Below are 19985 nucleotides of genomic sequence, written 5' to 3' on the forward strand. Positions count from 1 at the left end.
ATTATGCAAAAACGATATTGCGGGAACGGGTGAAAATAGTGCGCTGTATTATCTTTCATTCAGTAATAATGATAACGCAGTAAACAGGGAAAGATAGGGAGAGAGAGACAGAGGGAGAGAGAGACATTTAGATAAAGAAAAAGAAGGTGCGAGGAAGAGAAAGACAGAGAAAAGAGGGTAGGTAAGAAACGGGGACATCGAGGAAGAGAGAGAATTTGTGAAAACAGAAAACAAAACTTTAATGAGGATGAGAGATGTAGAGAGAAAAAGAGTGGGGGGGGGGGGCATACAGACACAGACAGGGGAAAAGGATAGAGATAGCGATACCAGACCCTGCTGATAAGAGTAATGATACGTCTTATGTGTATCTCAGCAGCCACAGACACAGACACAGACACGCACACACATACACAAAAAAAACACACACAGAAAACTTTCATTGCTTCGGGAAAGATACATCACAGCATTTTATTTAGATTTCATGCAGTGATTGTGACAAGACATACGTCGGAGAAAACTGGGAAAAAACAAACTGATTAAAAGAACACAACTGACAACAGAACATTAGACTCTACTTTGCCAGCTACTAGTATTGCCGTTGCTGAGTATGCTATTGACACTGGCCATAACACAGGATGGGATGATGCCCAAATGCTTCATTTAGAATCCTACTAGTGGAAAATGAAAGTCAAAGAAGCGATCTTGGTCAGGGGAAAATAGTCCTGCGTTGGGACAGGGATTCTGACATGACTGATCCCAACGCATCACCAGACAGGTCGCAAAGGTGTGAGGGAATAATCCGGCTGGAGAAAGTCAACGGTATACTATACTGGATAAAAGCTAGCTAGTGTAGTAATAATAAAGGTTGACGGAAGCTTGATGTTGTTGTATTACTCACACACATAAAGCACACACACACACACACACACACACACACACACACACACACACACACGCACACTTTCTCTCTTTCTCTCTCCCCATCCCTCTCTCCATAATATTATGTCTTTGGGGTATCTTGATATAGCAGCACACCCCACAATGGTGGAACCGTCCTGTACGATTCTCCTCTACAGGTTTATTTCGGGGCAGAGTTATTTGTTTCAGTCTACAAACTATGTAGACGCCTTAACCGCTTCCTTTAAAAAATCTTGTGAGTTGAGAAAAATATAGAAAGAATCGTTTCAGAACTATCTGGCAGGAAAAGGCACTCTTTATCAACAAGATATATACATGAGATTCGTTTTCTCGGCATATTAGATATTACTAGTAGTAGAGTGAATATCAGCTGAAATCGTGACTTTGTCTAGTTCCAAGCTTATTTGCTTGTTTTGTGGTTTATCACTGTCACGTGATACATCAGTTTTATTCCTATGTCTCCGTGAGATCCTTTCATGCCTCATGAGAAGAAGCCCTGAATCCAGCGAGCCCAGCCGATCCCCGACTCATAACATACATTCTGCAGGTCGATGAATAGTGATGGGGCGGTGATAAAAGCATCTTGTCACTTGGCATCTATCACACGCTAAGTTATTGATGGGACTAATGCAGAGTACGATTCGAGCAATGCTAGAAACAAAGAGAGAGAGAAAAAAAAGAGAAATGGGAAGACAAGGGAAAAAAGACTCGCTTGATAGACATAGAAAGGAACACAGAGGAAGAGAGATGGGGCGGGAAAGGGAAGGAAGAGAGATTAAAGGGAAATGCGAGGAGCGAATTTGACAACATTCACTGGCATTCCCCACAGGGAACCCCACGAAATGGTGAGGATGTCACGCGTATACTGGCAGGAAACGGCATGGCCTCTTATAAGATTAAGTTGATATCGATCAATCTGGTGTGACATGGTCCGGGGCGATCCTTTGCAAGCGCAGGGAAGGCCCTCCACATTATTAGTCTCGTGAACAAACGTTTACTTTCCTTCCTCTTTCAACGCATATATAGGTAGGAGAGAAAACTTGTGAATTCGTAAACGTCGTCTCCAAACAAAATCAACGTGCAAAGACATACTGTGATATTTTACTGGAATACACACCAACTATTACTACCAATACTGCTCACGATATGCTGTATATCAATTTCTTAGTGAATCTGGACGATCGAGTCTGTATAACTATGTGTTGAAGCCTGTAAGGCGATTTCAACCCCTGGATTTATTCATTACATAAAATTTCTACTTGCTTGAGTGCCTTGGCAAGAAGACAGAATGGATCAGAATTAAAGTGAACCACTTACAATGCATATGACGATCGAGCTCCCATGCAGTTCGGCATTGTTCGAGAAGACACGATAATTATTCATTTCATTTGTAAAATATTAATGCTTTTAAAGGTGTTGAAGTTCTAATGTAATGCGGTATAAAACTACATATTTTGATTCTGATAAAGAGTTGCTAGAAGCTGTCAGGTTTTTATATTGGAAGATTTTTTTTCTTTCCTCCAAGGAACATTACGTAAAACAGCTTCTAACGTCTCCATGAGAAAGCAAACCGAGCGACGGTCCTTGTGTTCTGACTGTAAAGACTTTCTCTAAACGGTTTCTTGAATTTCCAGGCCTGTTCATCATCAGCGACCCCAGGCCAATTCGGCCTAACTCGTTCTACCGAATCGTGTCGAACAGACAGTCACGCCCTGATTAGCCCTGTGGCCCAGTTTTCAGGCCCCTCTATCTTGCGTAATGACATCGCATCGCTCGCAAAGCAGTTAAACTGGTCACACGATTTCGTTGGATTAAGTTGTGTTTCTTCAGGTGTCTAACACATACTAAGAGGAGCCCAAGCGCAACGCAGCGGCACTGTATACCTTCCACCCTTTGCTACATCTATAGAGAGAGCTCGATGTGGCGATGATGGAGGGATACCACGCTCAAAATAAATATTTAGCTGGACTTACGATCATGTTGAGTGGGTAAAATAGGTACGGTTAAGAAGAATTGCATGGAGTTTTATGTCGATTTGTTTATGTCTTTCCTAATCGTTAGTTGGTATTTGTAACCTTTGTGTAATTTTGATTTATTCATTCATTTATTCATTCATAAAGTCAGTCAGTCATTGATTTATGCATTTGTTGCACCACTGGTACTCACGACAGAAATTCATAAACATTGAAAATTCAGAAACATTCAATTTTTCGTGTAGTTTTTCACATTCATTCACGAGAAAGCTTGCGGACTAAATCGTGTGATGTGATGTGTAGTTTGCTCTTTTGCCTCGCTAGTGCTCAACATTTACGTACTAAGCTTCGGCATGGAGGCCAACAGGAACATGAGACCAGCATCAGCTGCGATGGTCGGATCCCAGAATTAAAGCAATCCTCTTGACCAGAGCATGGGTAGAATAAAAGATCTGCCTCACTCTTCAGCCACGTCCCACATCAGGTGTTCATCTGTCTGTTTAAATGAAGAATTGACGGTTAGATGGTCTTTATCTTGCAAAGGTGTTTAAACCCTGTCGGACTTATGACTCCAATATACAAAACATAACCCGTGTAGCAGGGAAAACGAAGATTTGTTTTTCTGTCTGTCCGCCTGTTTGTTTGTTTGTTTGTTTTCATTTTCCACTTTGCTGGATAGCCAGTATTCAGCTGCACTATCATAGTGCTTGTGGTCTTCCATGGGGTCAATTTGAGAGTACTTGTGACTCTCTCACGCACAGGGACCTCCATTGTACGTCCATCAGAGGGACAGAGCTTTTTGCCTCTACTGGAAAGGACGACATGATAACACACATTTAGATTTGATTTGATTTTATATGATTGATAGGTAGATTAATAATACGCTACCGACGGATCCACCTAGCCACTTCTGCTTGCAGCGGGCTTACATTTCAGACTGTCTAAGTAGCAGGTTACTCCAGGTAGAAGGATGCTGCAGAATAAAGGGTACCCGGGGTAGCTGTATGCCCAGGGAAATAGGGTGTCCCTGGAAGAGTGCCCATGTATCAAGGTACCCCAGGCAGTAAGGTGCCCCAGGTAGAAAGATGCTTATGTAGCTGTGTGTCCCAGGTATTATGATGCATCACATAGCAGGGTGCTGGGGATGCAGGTCACTTGTCGTTGCTCGTGATGGTTCAACATCAAATTTCTCCGATGTTTCACCTCCAAGAAAAAATGAAATTACTTTCGTCTAACCGAGCCAGCTATTTAGAGATTTTAATGTACTGTCCACAGTCACCATGCTTGCAACAAATCGTCCGTGATATGTCGATTGAGATGGCGACGCAGACTCATTTTAACACTTTTAATGTCAACCTGCTGAAAGTCCTGCGCAACATTTTATGTTGTTTAGGGAGCCCGCTAATGTGGCGCTAAGTGCCTGAAAGGGGGGAAAGACGAGGTTGGCTGATGAAGGTCAAGTGAAAGATGAAACTTTCGCATATATCGTCTCGAGGGAGGCTTAACTCTAGTCCATTCGTTGAGACTTCAAAGAGCTACCGACATAAGATATTTTTAGTATAAAGACATTTTGTCATGTTCATATTGGCGAGCACTGGGTCTTTATCTTCTTTTGTTCTATAGAAAACTTTCATGTACATTAACGGGCATGTTGCTGCAGAAACGTCGATATCGATCTGTCTTTGCACATTTTTTTTTCAGTTTGAGTAGTCAGTTTATAGCTTTACACAGAATCGTCGTCCCTCACTCAGGTTTTTAATGCATAGCAATTATGTCATCATAATTATGTCATTACTTGAAAGTTATGTCATTACTTGAAAGTATCACGTGATATGTTATTATTGCTGTCACAAAACTGCTCTGAGTCAAAACACTCATTTCCATCATCATTCCTTCGTCAGTTTTGATGATCAACACGGTTCACAGAGCATGTTAAACGCATGTGCAACCCGTGGCAAAGGGAAGTGCACGATAAACCAGATCGGTCTCTCTTTGAGCCCGTAGAGGTAATTACTCATTCTGGTTGCACTCATGCGTTTGGCGTGTGATGTCATCGGGCTGTGTGTGATGACATCAGTAATCATCAAGTATCATCTAGTTTCTTGTTACACTCCGAGTATATGGCTGCCCGTATGACTCCTCGTCTGAATCTCTCCTCTCAGTAAGAAAAAAAAAAGGGTGAGGAATAATGTAAACATTCATCAGAGTGTATGTGAACATGATCTACGACTCTACTAATGGATCATACGCCTTTGATGAGTGAACGCATCAAGCAGGGTGACGACATTGACGAAAATTTGGTTTATTCGATCAACTTTCATTCCGCACTTTCCGCTTCCTTACTGGCATAAATCCATCAAGGAGAGTCTGTGCACGGAAAAGGTATTATAACTAATCCGTTCACACCACACAATTATACACCATACAGGCCTACATAAAAATTGTAGTTACGGTATATGAAGACTGGTTAGGCATAGACATGAGCTCAAAGCGCCCTAAAGTGACAGCTTAGGTGGTAATGTTCTAAACAGAGAAAAAAAAAAGAAGGGATAAAGATATAAAGAGTGCCTTTCAGACACACCAAGTTATCCTAAATCCATACACCAGTAACGCCGAGTTATCGTATATTCATACGACGTTATAATGATATACGACGTCTCGATAAATGTAAAAGCCAGGCTTTAGTTCTCAGAAGGGCTCAAAATTCACCTTCCACCATTAGGAATTTGCTTGCATCGAAAGGGTCTACCAAGAAACTTACCTTACTGACGCGATTTTCCAGGATGATGAGTTATATTTGGAGTATTTTGAGATCAGAGGTGTGAAATGATTTCGATCGTATGCATACGACTTTTATTCCAGAAGAGCCCTTCCGTTAAGCATTGTGGGTAGGTAGAATGTTACATGACGATCGATAGTGCCCCAGCAATCGTATTTTCCAACAAGCTCCATCAAATTACTCTGGCACGGAAGTTCGGTAAGTACTGCAGTTGCCCGATTTGTCGCTAATCGATAATCGACTGTAACAAAGAATTACGTACAACCACGATAGGATATGCTTTGAGACTGTCCTTCCGGCGAACCTTTGGGGCTAATAATTAAATTTCGCATTTTCGTCGTTACCCAACCGAAATCGTGTCTAATACAGCGTAATTTCGCACATTTCTTGTTCATCTGTTTACGTTTCAGAGCGAAAATCGCAGTCCTGCAGGCATATGAGAACTATGCTTTCACTTTATTTAATTGTATGGCAGTATCAGATCTCGTGCACTGTCATGTTTCATGGGAAGGTCATGAATATGTTTAAGTCTTTCCCTTGCGCAGTACGAACTTTGCGCGAGCTTCGTGCATTGTGTTCATAATTTGCGGGGCATTCATACTTATGACGAATAGATATGAGAGCATTCAGACACAGATATGTCGTATGGATGTACGTGTATGTCAATACGTTGTATATCCATATGAGAACTTGTAGGCTGAAAGCAGATGTCAACACTCAAGATAGAGGGGACCTGAAAACTGGGCCACAGTGCTAATCAGGGCGTGACTATCTGTTCGACACGATTCGGTAGAACGAGTTAGGCCGAATTGGCCCATGGTACCTCACGACGAACAGACCTGGAAATTCAACAAACCTTTTAGAGAAAGTCCTTGCTGTTTGGTTTGTTCTCGTTGAGACATTGGAAGCTATTCTTTACGTAACATTCATTGTATTAACAATGATTGAAGACAAAAAAGAACAGGCAACCCGTCCTCTTCCTAATAAAAACATGGCAACTTCTAGCAATCCTTTATCAGAAATAAAATAGTTTAATCCATTCATTAACATTTAAGCTCGAAATCATTGAAAGCATCTTACCTGAGGAAGAAGGCGAGAAAGAGATGGGGTATGAGGAGGGAAATAATGCTGGAAGGAGAAAACTGAGCAGTATGAAGCAAAAGGTAAGATAGTCAGTTACCGCCGTCACGTACGAAAATGGAATACAGTGTGCGGCGCGTGACGTAATGAGCCGAACCTTTTTTTCGAAATGCGCTGCACGCTCCATGAATAAACAGTCGCAGATTAAATTCAGTCAAAATTTCGCAGAAAAAATAAAGTGTCCGAAGAATTATCTATAACTCTTTTAATAGTATGAATGTCCTTGATGAATGTTTCTTAATGTGATAGTGCGGAAATTCCTGTAATAGTAAACAAAGATCACTTATTTACATTTTGCGATTGCCATTTTCATATCATGCGCGTAAGATTCCGGGAATAATTACGTCATAGATTGTTGATGTTTGTGTCAACCGTTTGATATCGTTGTTTCTGGACATCACAATGTGGTATGTGCCATGTAATAAGATGCACATTTGTATCGCATCAGAAAAAGAATACTCCGTAGTCATTTTACATGGGCACATCATCATTATAGATGTAGGGATTCGAGCTGCCCGTTTCACTAGTCAACGACAAAATAATTCAAGATTGCTAGAAATTTAGCAATTTTCCTCCTTTTTTCTGCTTCTTCCTTAGGTGACGTTGCATAATGTTTTTAGACATTTTATTTTCTGTTAAGCTGTATGTCAGAGACGATGAAACTGTACTGACAAAGAATATCGGCAATGTTCGAGCTATGAGAACTACTACACTGTGGATTCCCGTGGGTGTCATTTTGAAGGGTTGAAATACGAAGCCACTGATCTCTGATTCCCTATATGTGACAATCAATTGTCTTGATTGTGATATGAACGTATCCTTACCCCAAATTTTAAAAAAAGACACAAAAATACTTTAATGAGAAATTGCGCCTTACGATACAGCGTGGCATACAATACCTCATCCCAGATGGCAGAGCCGATAATGTCCTTCTGGATGGAAATGCCGCGGGCGTAATGAAACGCAACCGTCCTATCCACTTTCGTGCCCCTCGATTTGATCAAGGCATGATTGATAATGGATGTTCGATTTGCGACGTCTTAGTCCAAAGAAGACAGTGATACGTCAAATCTTCTGTGGATTCGTCGAAGCAATTTCTAATCTGGGGCGAACCTCACTGCAGAGTGGCATTGTACGAGGGAGGGATGGGGTTCACGTAGGGTTAACGAATCGGGAGATGAGACCGTCTTAATGTCCAAGTGAAGCTAAAGGGATTTTATGCTGTAGCGGTAAACACGCAAATTATGAAATTACAAAACGCTTTTGTTGTTCGCCTGTATGATACTTTTTTGACGTATTAAAAAAAAAAGATGTTTTCGCTTGAAATTTCAACCATGTTTCCTCAAAAAGTTTATCTGTTAAAGCTGAAAAGAACAAATAACGAAAAGGGAAGTGGATCGTGTAAACAGGGAAGTAAAGGGTGTTAAACATTGATTCAGGACTATGACAACGAACGAACCGTGAATACCACTATCATGCAACGATGTGAACAGCATGGTAGTAGGTATCGTGTGTGCCTTGAGTAGAGGAAGCACGGGTTCGAGACCAAGTGACTCCAGCTGAGCAATATCCTACGATATCAGCCTGTTCCCTAGGGTAAGGAACAAATCACTCTGTCCCTTTGGATAGGAACTCAAATAGATGTTCCTAGTGTGAGAGACTCACAACTATATATCCCTGTGAAAAATCCCACTTCACTTCTTGCAAGAAGCAGGATGCAAACCCTATGAAGTGATAATCCGTCCCATAGACACAGACAGGAAAATCCAACCAAAATCAGGATTAAAATTTCAACACGAATAAAAACAACAAAAACAAGATGTTCAAAACAGAAGAAGAAGAAGACGAAGAAAAGAAAACAAAAACCGAAAAAAAACCCGAAGGTGAAGAAGCAACCAGCATTTAAAAAATTGAATGTTTTTTTTTTTTTCAGGCTTTCTGGTACTCGCTCAAACTCAATAGATGCTACCTCATAAGATAACGAAGTTAATGCGTTAAATGTAAAGGTATTATGTAGACGATTGAATTAGGCATTGTCTTATACCTGCAACTTCCATGTATGTTGGCCAGACGGGATGCTGGGTAGACACTGCCTAGCAAGTGGTGTAGGGACTTATTGTGCCAGTAAAGGAAAACAGGAGAAAAGAAGAGGAACATCTCCCCCCCCCCCCCAAGGTCGATGAAAGACTTGGGTTCCCTTCGCAGTACTGTTCGGATCAATAACCAGCTTTCAGACTCGCTCAATACCCATCTCTTCCGCTGCTCCTCACCCTCATCCGTCTCGGACGAAATGTCAGGCAAGGGACTTTTAGTCGATCCCCCTCGATTCATCTGCCATTAATTTTGTCTTCGATGAGAGAAATTCATTTTCCATGACTCATTTGTACTTCTTGGTACGCTGAATTCTTCTCTTACTGGAGTGGATAGAGAGTCTTATTTTAGGGATGCAGATGAACATTATGTTTATGTTTGTCAAATTCTCTTTACTTACACAAACGCGCGCACAGACAAAGACACACATATAATTATATATGATATGTATATATATATATGTATGTATATATATATATATGTATATATATATATGTGTGTGTGTATATATTCATATATATACCACCTGTTGGTTCTAGTAAACACAGAAAAATGGGAAGAGATTCGTAATGCCTCAGCATTTATTAGCTGAACCAAACTTTCAAGTCATTACGCGACTTCTTCAGGGTTTCAGACTGTAACAGGCTGTAACCTAAAAAAAAAAAAAACCAATATTACGAACACGTACATATCATACACACATAGCAGAAATAGAGAGAGAGAGAGAGAGAGAGAGAGAGAGAGATAGATAGACAGAGAGGGAGAGAGGGAAATGTGATCTCAAAAAGCCTGACGAGAGGTTTTCCAATTCGATGAATTATTCAAAGCGTTTTGGTCGCTAGTAAGGTAAACTGACTAACAACGAAAAGGGACAAAAGTCACCGTAGTTTATACCGCTCGCCATTATCATGTAATGTGAGGGACAAGGTTACGGCTAATGATCGGGAAGGGAAGGAGAGAGGCTCGGGAGACACAGCTCGTTATTTCGTGCCCTTGAATGTCAATGACGCGCAGCCTCGTTCAACAGTAGCTTGATGACGAACCCATAGGATACAGTGTGTGTAGAATACTAGCAGATACCTGGATCGCATTATGGTGACAGATTAAAACAACAATAAACAAAGTAGGTCATTGTCAATGTCATGTCATCAGCTGGATTCTCAAGTACCACCACCGAGAGGTCAGCGATAACGATCTACCTGTAATCGATCACGACCAAGTTCTTGATGTACATGCAGGCTTGGCCTACTCCGATGACCTTCTCGAGTTCCACTTCAGGCTCTCCGTTGGGCAGCTTGGAGATCTTTAGCCAGTCAAAGCAGAAGTTTGCGACCAGCCGGGCTCCAGCCTCTTAACTGACACCGTTGCGTGTACACAGTCAGACATTAGTCTGCTAGTTCGATATTCTCGTTGGCCAAGTCTCCTTTTGCTTTATCTATTTTTTTTGTAGTCCCAATCAATGACAGTTTTGTTACAGACTGTTTTAATGTTTCTGTTGCATAGTGTTCGAGAGTTGACAACAATGTTAGTTGGTAAAAACTGACTGGTAACTACAATTGAAGTTAGATGCTCAACGTCTTGAAGAAATATATCAACAGATCTGTTTCCTGACACATTCGTACCCGAAAAATAAAACTTAAACCCGACAACTAAGAATTTGTCCAAAACTTGCCTGACTTAGTTACAACGGGCAGATTCATTAACACCAATTGCATTAATTAGTTCGGTACTGGTCTTCATGGTAAACTAACCAAGGGATGAAGTACAGGCTATGGGCGGACGGTCACCGACCCATTACCTTTGTTTTGTTTTGTTTTGTTTTGTTTTTTACACTGCCCTATTGTAACATTCTCATAACTATTGTACACTTTAGACAATGATACATCAATTAATTTACAGTAAGTGCCACAACCATTAACTGATTACGGATTACACTCCGGCACGGAACATGATCGAACGCACTGTACCGCACATAACAGACAAACGCATTGGCTTAACCATTCAATATTTTGTGACTTGTCACAGCGATATTGTTGAAATTTCCAGACTTTGTTTCAACGATTTATAATTGGTCTTTCAAATTTCCAAAGTGACCTATTGACCACCGGTGACCACAGAAACAGGAATAAAGCAGACCTCCAGATAGATGGCAGTGAAATTTATAGACAGTCAGGAATGCGATACTTGATGCTTTTAACATGTTTAAGAGCGTACAAAATTAAAGTAACCATAGAGACATGCTTCATGAAGACTATTGCCAAAAACTTTCGATTTCCAAAACATTCTTAGAATTCCAATTTTACAGACTTTGCAATTTGAGCTAGCTAAGATACCAAACCTTTGAAGTATGTACGAATATCACATATTTTTTGTATGAGCCATCAGGAGTTTTTCTCGGTTTAAATATCTGCAACTGTATCATGGTAAAAAGTGACGACGATCAGACTTTAATACTATGCATGGAACTTGAACACCACAGACTTAGTCATGCGAGGCTTGGACCAAGCAGGTAAAGTTCGTCGCACTTTGGTATCTTTTTTTTTCACCAGTCTTCCTCTGATGAGAAATGCGATATCTCAGCAAATGAAGTCATCCCCTCCTTAATGCTCGATGTGTTTGTACAGTTAACCGTTAATGCAACGATGCCTAGGTATACCACGTGTCTAATCAGTCCACGAAATGATGTAGTCCAATCTAGAAGCACGTGCGGCATAGCTCCGGTTCGGATTCACACAGGTGACTGTTGTGGCCTCGGTAGTGTCACGAACGTTACCCAACCTCTATCGGGCGCCTCCTCTGATTTTAATAGGTGGTAGGCAAAAAGGTGCCATTCAAGAATTTCACAGGTATGCACTTCCGTTGCAGCCTAATATTTGATACGGCGGAGGACTAGGTAATAATTATGATGACAAGATACTTGCGGGAGTACTTTCTGGCAGGATTTTCCATGCAGCATCCTATGCAAATGTATCATGAGGAACAAATTGCATACCAAAACGACCTTGAATGATGTGCGAAAATGTAGCCGGTTGCGTACGACTAGTACTTTATCTTTTTTTTGTGCCGACGTCGCAGAACTAACATGGGGGTTGCAGAGTTTGAAAATACAGAGCTCACTTCCCTCGCGCCCTAATTTGTCTGATAGGGGGGGGGGGGGGGGAGAGAGAGAGAGAGAGAGAGAGGAGAGAAAGAAAGGTCACAATGTCTAAGGAACTTACGCAGGACTTCTCAAGAGTTCATGCTGTTCTATCACTTTTCTGGAGTTCTGTGTCTGGCAAGGTGATTTTACCAACCTTACTACGTGACGACATGATTAACATGATTCAATAATGTACCAGGCAATTTGAGAATCCAACCGCACTGCTCAACTCTCTTGCGCGGTGTCATAATTCACAACGTGATTTGCCCCAGTCCAATTCCATGACGTCATCACCAAGGAGCCACACTCTCAACCTTTTTGTTAAGTGCACTTCGATGCTCCTCATCAGTCTTACTGCTGTCTCTCCCTACAATTGGAACAAGAAGGTAGTTGGTAGTGATTGAGGAGCAGCCAATTATTACTCCGAGAGCCTCGCAGCTAAGTGCTCACATGCTATCAGCTTCCAGTCGATCGCCTGATGGAATATGACTTGGGGGGCTACGCATGGAATGACCCTTCTTATCACTCGGATCCGCTAATCAAACCTACCCGAGGTTTGACCCGGATTCATTCAAACGGATCGTCTGTTTCCAGCACCCGATGGTAACGGAACTGATCCAAAGAGAGTATAGGGGAAAAACAGAAGTGTGAAAAACGTAGCGAAAAAAAAAGTCTTGAGGCAACACCAAAACGGTCACAACTCAGAGCGGCGACCGACCGATTTGTAGCCTACTCGGTCGCTGCTGAAATTTTGGCACCGCCCAGCAGTTTTTGGAGATGCTGAGCAGGCTGTAAAACCCTAGCGATGGCCGAGCAGTGCCATGTCGATTTCCCGTCGGTCACCGATCGATTTTCAGAAAAATTTTGGCGAAATATGGGGATCTGCAACGCGCAGAGCCCGAGCAGTCACCGAGCGATGCCCCATCGGCAACTGGACGATCTCCCACCGGTCACCGGCCGATTTTTACGAAATCGCTCAGCGACCGACAGGTGATCGATAGGTCATCTACCGGTGACCCGTAGGCGTACCGACGGCCACCCGCCGGTCTCTGTCGGAAATTTCTCATGAGCTACCTGTGTTTATTAATGTACCTATGTGATTTGTGATTTGTTAATTAATTAATCAATTAAGATAAAACTCGAGGCAAAAGATCTAAGAATTAGATTATCAACTAACAAACCTCAGCTATGTGATACCACAGATAACTAGAAATTAGGAAATAAAACAAAAGGGAGGAACACCCAAGATGGAACCAAGATTAGAATAGATTAGATTTTTCCAGAATATCTTCAAAAAATCTCCAAAATATGTTTTGTATTTTACAGTATTTTTCTATTTTCCCCATCTCTTGTCATTCATGTCTTCTTCAATCAATAGGCCTTAAATAAATGATAAGGTAACCAAACCATATTTTACTACGTCAACATATCCACATTAACTTTTAGCTTTTATCTCTTTTGCCCCAAAGTGGTTGCCTCTGATTTCCATGTCCCTCATGTTGGTTGCCGAGATGTTGAGATGCAGCTGAGATGTTGGTAGGGTTTCTTTGCCTTTTATTCCTCCCCCTGCTTCTTCCACATAGCGTCAGATTATCTTCTCCATCTAGTCCCTGGTTTCCTTCAGTGCTTCTGTCATCTTTTTCTTAACGTTTTTAGTCCCTAAGTCGCTCGGCGGCGACCGCTCGATCTATTCTCTTGGTTTTCTTCTGTACTGTTGTCATTTTTGTCTCTACTATTTTTGTTCCCTAAATCGCTCGGCAGCGACCGCTCGATTAGGTCAGTGCCTGGGCGGTTCCCGTCGGACACCGAGCGTATTTTGGGCAGCGAGTGAAAACGCTGAAAATTTAACTCCGCGCTAAAACTTCAGCGGCGACCGACCGATGCCCCCAAAATCAGTGGCGCCTGGTCGGTCACCGGTCGGTCACCGGTCGTTGTCCGACCGGTTTTGGCTAAAAACTCGCCGACCGGTCGCCGAGCAGGCTGATTTTGGGGGTTGTGACCGTAGCCTCATGAACACTCACATTCAAGTTTGACTTCTTGTTATGGAAACAGAAGACATGAAAACACTAAAAATCAACGAAATAAAAAATGTTCTTTCCGAAACGGAAGGCAGTTTCATATCAGTGTAACGCATGCAACACTCACGCTCATCATAACGCAAAGATACGTCGTCGCAAAACACACAGTGATAGTAAACGTTCAAAGATTATGAAGATACTGTGGTGTTATGATAGTCTCAATCAGTTCGTCGATTTGGAGAAAATGGGTCGCATGCACCAATTCTTCCCTTCTATTTTCTTTGTAAAAAGCGTCTCTTCGAAAGGCGGAACAATTTCAATGCAGAGAAAAGTGCACAATGTAGTATGACTTTGCGTTCGCCCGTAACAGGTCGACAATCGATTGCTGATGATGAATGTGCGAATAATAAGCAAATCCAATTTTGCTTGACGGAGCGCGCCTCATGTTCAGATTTCAAGACATACTGTAGCGTTCGGATTTTTGTTTCTTTGCTTTTTCATGTGAGAGATAGAAATAATTATATCAGTTCTTGCAGTTAAATGAGAATCGGCTAACGACTGTTGTGAAACTGTTGAACGTTTAAAACGCCTACAAGATAGGACTACAATGGTTCGTTCATGCAACACCGAATGGTGCCAAACGCGTAATCTGTACTACTTCAATGAAATGTTCATTTCTAAGAACGGATCACTTACCTGTGTACTATCTGTTCATGCAACTATATCGACACTCAGGGCAATAACGCACAACTACGAAAATGTGTGAAAAAAAAGAACAATACAAAAAAGATTCACATCTGTAGTAGAATGGTGGAGGATGACATTCGAAACTGCATGAGACACTGGAATGCCAAGCATTTTCCTTTTTCATGAGCGCTTCCATCCCTTGTGGAAAACTGACAACGACAACAAGCAATCTTGCACTGGTTACAACCTTTGTAAAGGTTTCATGGTGCTGCCATGTAAAACATGCCTTTGGAGCGCCCGTCTTGTTTGATTAAGGTATACCAGTTCGATGCACTCTCTGTAGATAAATCATCGAATTCGTCTGATTTAGATTTCGTGGGGTACATCCCCGGGAATAACTGCCTTCCCGTATGTCCAGGGTATGAAACTGTTCCTCTCACAAAACATTTCGAATGCCTATTCGATTGCAATATTAGCCATGAATTGACTTAGTTGGTGCAGTCAGTCCCAAGGTTACCCGTAAAATGGCACGTGGTTGAATTAATGAAGCCGCACTAACTACACATATTTTCGAAATCATACGCAGTGTAATCACCCTTAATGAATGCCCTCGCCCGAATGACGGTGATCAGGACTTTCATCATTTGTTTTACTGATTGAATTCTCTAGTCGTTGAAATGTAACGGACATCTACGAGCATAATTTGGCGTGTAATATAGAATAATGTAGCATTATAATCTTGTGTATTGCTGCACATCGGATAATGGGCACTGTCATACAGCATTTAGAATGACGCATCATCCTCTTTTCCTTCTGTTTGTTTGTTTGTCTCTGCTGTGATTATAGGGTTAAATTGCAATGAAATGTGGAAAGAAAGAATGCACTGGTCATTATTCTTTTTAATAGACATGAGTACAAATCGAGAGAGCCAGAGAGTCGTGATTCCACTGCTCAGGATATTATCTAGAATTATATCTAGATATTATCTAGAATAAGATTTATCTCTTCATTAAAAAAAAATGCTGAGGAAATCGATGTTTCTCTGACAATGCCACGTAGCGACTTACTAAATTTAGTTCCGACTTAGTACAGTGGAAATTAACTCTTGAATCGTGGCATTCCCAAGGTAGCATTGAATCAAAATAAAACCCTGACAGTAGGTAATGTTTATTAGGAAACCGACTCTCGCTTTCATCAAGCTATCTTTTCTTGTTTCAATTTGTAGACAAACATGTTGTTGAGAAAACTGCTAAGAATCTCATGGGAAGCGCAACAGACAAATGGCTGAGTATAGTATAGAGCAGATTAAATCAGGATTAGTCATAAAGTACGGGGATAATCGCTCGAAGCTTAGGCTTCGACTTTTTGGACAAATCATGAGAAAAAATTGTATGATCGCATGAAAAAGACTCTCTTTGAAGGCAAAATGGAAGACAATTAAGAGGAGGCGAGGGAGACCAATAACAATCTGGACCGAAAACATTCAGAAATACACAAGCAGACATGGGCACTGAGTTATACGGCTGTATCCCATTGGGCAACAGATAGGGTTAGTTGGTGGGAGGTCATCCTTGTCCAAAGTAGTGTATAATGTTTGTGAATGATGATGAGGAGACCGATGAATATGACGCTTGCCAGGAAAATAGCTCTATCACTCTATTAATCAGCTTATGAGTGACGTAATACAAAATATTTCTTATAATATGATTTAAATCTCATTCAAAGTGACGAGAAGAGAGAAAAACAGGCATTTTCCTCTTGAAGTGATAGGGTGATTTTGCCGACGTATTCATGGTATAAGGACATTGCTAGATGCAATGGCAATGCCGCGACGTGTCTGTCATATCCTCAATGATTTTGTACAGTGTCATTTATTTTTGTCTGCAGTACTATGGATAATTATTATGTTATGGTATTCGGAATATGAATGCTTACATTTGTAGTGATGAATTTCAGTGAAAGGAAGATTTGTTTGCGTGACGAAATAAATGAAAAGACATCAATATCAATTTAAAGATTTTATATTAGTGAAAATTGAGTCAAGACTACTAGAAAAGCCAAAATCAGTGCAAATTACGTGTATTGTTATGACAAGTTTCCCTCACACTACCCGAATGAGTATTGCTAATGATTCCTCCTGCTAATTTGTGCATGGATTGTCGCTACTCCTATTACTCTTACTTTTCTTGTGTGTGTGTGTGTGTGTGTGTGTGTGTGTGTGTGTGTGTCTGTGTGTGTGTGTCTGTGTGTCTGTGTCTGTGTCTGTGTGGTGTGTCTGTGTGTCTGTGTGAGGGACAGAGAGAAGGAGAGTCTATTCAATGATTACATCGAGGGCAGAGGAGGGTGAGATGGGAGGGAGGGAGAAGGATCGAGTCAAGCTCCCTGGATGTTTTCTTGGAAATGGATAACTCTCACTGCCCTTATCTCATCTGCCGTTGTTATGGTGACAATGCCCAATGTGCCTCGTCGCATTGAAGGTCAGTTACATATATTTTATTCGTTTATGCTGCCTGTATCCCCTATGCTATCACATGGTTTACAGTGTGTTTGTATTTGTTTGTTTTCTTTCTCTACAGCGGTCCTGCAGGGAGTGCCAGCTTTGCCCAGTCACGCCTTCCTAGCAGGTGAGATACGATTCTTATTGCTTACCACATGTCCTATGTACCCTTCGTGACTTCATTTAAAGGTATGGTTTACCATTGGGAGCAGTGATTTAAAAAAAATGTTCGAGCTATCACGTATGATGCACATGTGTCGGTCAGTTTTATCACAAAAAATCCATATGTAATTATATAAAAAAATCGCAATGAAGCCTAAAATATCAAAGGAGATGTTATTGTTTTTCTCGAATAACTGTAGACGATTTATTCTAGAAACAATTTTATCAAAACTTTCGTTCACATGTTGTGTATTAAACAATAATTAACATTGGTTAAACCGATGAGCATTTGTACATTGGTTGTTTCTGTCCCTAACTCAAATTCTAGAACTGTTTTGGATCACCAAAGCTGGGTTTTTATTTTATCTGTGAATGGCAAATAATGCCTTTAAGGTGTAAGAAATACTGCTAGTTTATTGGCCTCATTTGCCAATTGTCAAGCACGTAAATAAATATCCCTAAAAGAGGGAAATAGATCAGTGTTTTACATGCAGATTTTTCGCGGGGTCTCTCCGTTCCTCTTTCTCTCTCTCTCTCTCTCTCTCCCTCTCTCTCTTAAACATACATGCACACACACACACACACACACACACACACACACACTAACACAACGATATTGGCGTAATAAGTACTTGAAAAGAAACGATTCATTCAGATCGACGCAAACTTCATGTTATACAGAAGACAGTGTAACATTGAAATGACAGAGCAGTACTTAAGATGTCAATATCGAGAGCAATTTCATTCGATTTTCTGGTAATTTCTTTTTGAAAACAATTTCTCAACTGCCACAGCTGCCAGCGAGCATATGTGGGGTAACCATTTTATCTCCTGACCAATTTACGCTACAGTTCTTGATCTCCGGTCCGATCCTTCATACGAGGCTATTAAACAATTTTCAAGTGTCAGGGTCACTCATTTTTACTCCATATGTATGCCAAGTCGACCCCCTACTCCTTCCCTCACCAATTGTTTTTTATTTTTGCAGGGACCTTACTCTCAATATTTTGAATAGGAAACGACCTTCATGTTACCGTGAAATTTCGTCTTCGATTTTGTTCAGATCCTCAAATAAGGGTGAAGAATAGTTTTAACCCGCCTTGTTTACTTCTTCAAAGTCCATTCATTCATACACCGCAATCACTCACCACTTCTTCTCGTCGGGTTCACGTGCACCTTTCTCTGCAGAGGCCGTCCTTATGGCAATCAGTTTCGAATCGGAAACGCGCTCCGATTGGCCAATTTTCGGCAAGGAAAGGCAAGACAACTAACAATCGTAAATGTACTCTGTCACTCGGGTCACTGATTTCGCTGCGACCAAGAGTGTGTTTTGAGCCATGGAGCGTGCATGACGGGCCGCGCCCGGTGTGTTAAGAAGCGCGATGATCGAAAATGCCACCAGCATGTATAATTTATGGTGGTGTAACATCAGCGAGCTCTCTTCTCCCCGGGCGAACATGTTGAGGAGACGTTGCCATTTTGATGATACTCGCTAATATTTTGAGGATGCATGCTTTCTCTGATGGTAGGCCTACTAATGAAACGACAATAACTCAATAGGACTATCAAAAGGTAAACGTATTGTTTCTGGTCATTGCATGATTTATTTATTTATTTATTTTTATTTTTTTTTTTTTTGGGGGGGGGGGAGTTCCCCTCAGTAAATTTTGTACACATTGTATACGTAAAGAGATGTATCATGCTTCAAGTTAAAATAATATCATGCTACTCTAAAAAAGTCAAGTGGGGAGGGAGTGGTTATCGAGAACAGAAGTAGAATGATTGTTGTAATGTTGGCATAATTATATATCATGTACTTACATCTTACGTGAATGAAAAAAATTAATAGTTTTGTTGAAGATGGAAAAATGAATGAATAAATGAATGAATAAATGAATGAATGAATGAATGAATGAATGAACGAACAAATGAATAAAATATTTGTCAGAATGATGATCAACAAAAGCTCAAAAGAGGCTTCTCCGAATCATCTAATAAAGTGACACTAATATGAAGTCATTGTCAATCAAAAGGGCAGAAATTAAATCTCGAAACAAACTATGAAATAGATATCTGGCGAAGTGGCAAAACTCAGATACTTGTGATACTCTAGGTCCGTATTGAATAGATAAGGTTTGTTATATTCTCCTGTATACTTATCACGTGTTTCCGTCTTCCATAATGACCGTGATAGGAGAGCATTAAGTACTGATTTTGGTTTTGCTTCCCTCTTTTTTCATAGTATGTCATTGTAATCCTCCACCCTCTCATTCTTCTCTGTTCCTGTTGTCGTTTTGTATGCCTATAATGACGTCATTTCCATTACTTATTCAGTGGTTACTTGTCAGGGACTTTGTTAATGGAAAAGTGAGGATTTTTAAACCATGGGTATACCGCTTATTGGCGATCTTCACAATGGAGGTCTGCCCACAGTCACAATTATGTTATCGCCGCGCTGTTCTGCAGATTGCCACTGAGCCGTGGCATTGATGGCAGGCTGCCAACGACCAAAGGTATCTCTTGTCTTCGGCAGACGATGCTGTTCTCATACTTTCTATGAATAATTCAAAGCGTCGACTGT

The 19985-nt window shown here is 41.0% G+C and overlaps 1 long non-coding RNA gene across 1 annotated transcript in view; it reads left to right on the plus strand.

Moving 5' to 3' along the window:
• Window positions 1-19985, plus strand: part of LOC139744308 (uncharacterized) — a 118026-nt gene that overhangs the window by 63562 nt on the left and 34479 nt on the right. Inside the window, exon 2 of the long non-coding RNA XR_011711821.1 lies at window positions 17322-17369. This is a non-coding gene — a long non-coding RNA (uncharacterized lncRNA). The remainder of the gene's footprint in view (window positions 1-17321; window positions 17370-19985) is intronic.

The sequence above is a fragment of the Diadema antillarum genome, unplaced genomic scaffold (genome assembly GCF_040938485.1).
Source record: "Diadema antillarum isolate AM-2024a unplaced genomic scaffold, OU_Dant_1.0 seq00001157_RagTag, whole genome shotgun sequence".
Lineage (NCBI taxonomy): Eukaryota > Metazoa > Echinodermata > Echinoidea > Diadematoida > Diadematidae > Diadema > Diadema antillarum.